At 43.4% G+C, this 948-nt stretch overlaps 1 long non-coding RNA gene across 1 annotated transcript in view; it reads right to left on the minus strand.

The window, feature by feature from the left end:
• Positions 1-366, minus strand: part of LOC109302487 — a 17,828-nt gene extending 17,462 nt beyond the window's left edge. The window contains exon 1 of the long non-coding RNA XR_002098807.1: positions 266-366. This is a non-coding gene — a long non-coding RNA (uncharacterized LOC109302487). The remainder of the gene's footprint in view (positions 1-265) is intronic.
• Between the last annotated feature and the right edge of the window lie 582 nt (positions 367-948).

Consider the following 948-nt stretch of genomic DNA (forward strand, 5'->3'; position numbering starts at 1 on the left):
GGGGGGGGGGAGGGGTTCTGCAGATTCTGCCTGCCTCTCCTGTGCCGGGGGCCAAACTGCTGGTGGGTCCTGAGTTGTGGGGCCTCCTGGACTTTCTCTCCACAGTGGTAGCACCTCCAAGGTAGCACCCACCCACTACCAGACCACCCAGGTGGCCCCAGGGTGTGCCACCACCTCCAAGTGAAGGATGGGGGCCCCCTGCAGCTCAGAGGCTGTTTGCCCCCCTGACTCAAGGAGAAGTGGGGGGGGGGAAGGATCAATGTACCGTAACAGTGATGGACACCCCTAAATGGAAACAGTGGCTTTTTAATCATCACAGTTAAAAACCCACTATTTCAATTTAGGAAACTAAACCTCCAGCACGTGTACAAGCAGCCTGTATGATCAGTTATTTTTCTATCATTGGCTAAAAGAAAAAAAAATCTCTCTTAATTTCATGTTGATTTGCCTGACAATTATACACTTTAAATTTAACACTTTTTTTAAATGTACTACATCATTGTTGTGCACAAATACTGTAATGCTGAACTTGAACCCCAAAAGTCATCTTTTTGTGTGTAAAGTTCAGTCAATTATGGGACAAAATCACATATTTATCCTATTTCAAAAGCTTTTGAAGGTAATTTTTATTTTTGATGAAGTTAATGTTGAAGCAAATAGAAGCATGCTTTGCAACTTCAGGATTTCTTAACATATTTATTTAACTTCACTCTTCCAGTCTGTTGACAATAAAGAGTAATAACCATGACCCGAACAATATTTTTCCCCTGACATTAGACAAAACATAGGACCCTATGAACATCTATACATGTGCTCCAGGGAGGTGGTGGGGGGCGTTAATAGAGAGGCTTGGGAGCCACTCTAATTAAAATTCCTACAGCATCTCATGTATTCAATGCACTGCATTTCAAAATGCCGGCAGGGGCACTTTATCTAAAGCCCATTCAG

This window comes from Gavialis gangeticus, unplaced genomic scaffold, assembly GCF_001723915.1.
Source record: "Gavialis gangeticus isolate Ggan-Ray unplaced genomic scaffold, GavGan_comp1, whole genome shotgun sequence".
NCBI classification, from domain to species: domain Eukaryota; kingdom Metazoa; phylum Chordata; order Crocodylia; family Gavialidae; genus Gavialis; species Gavialis gangeticus.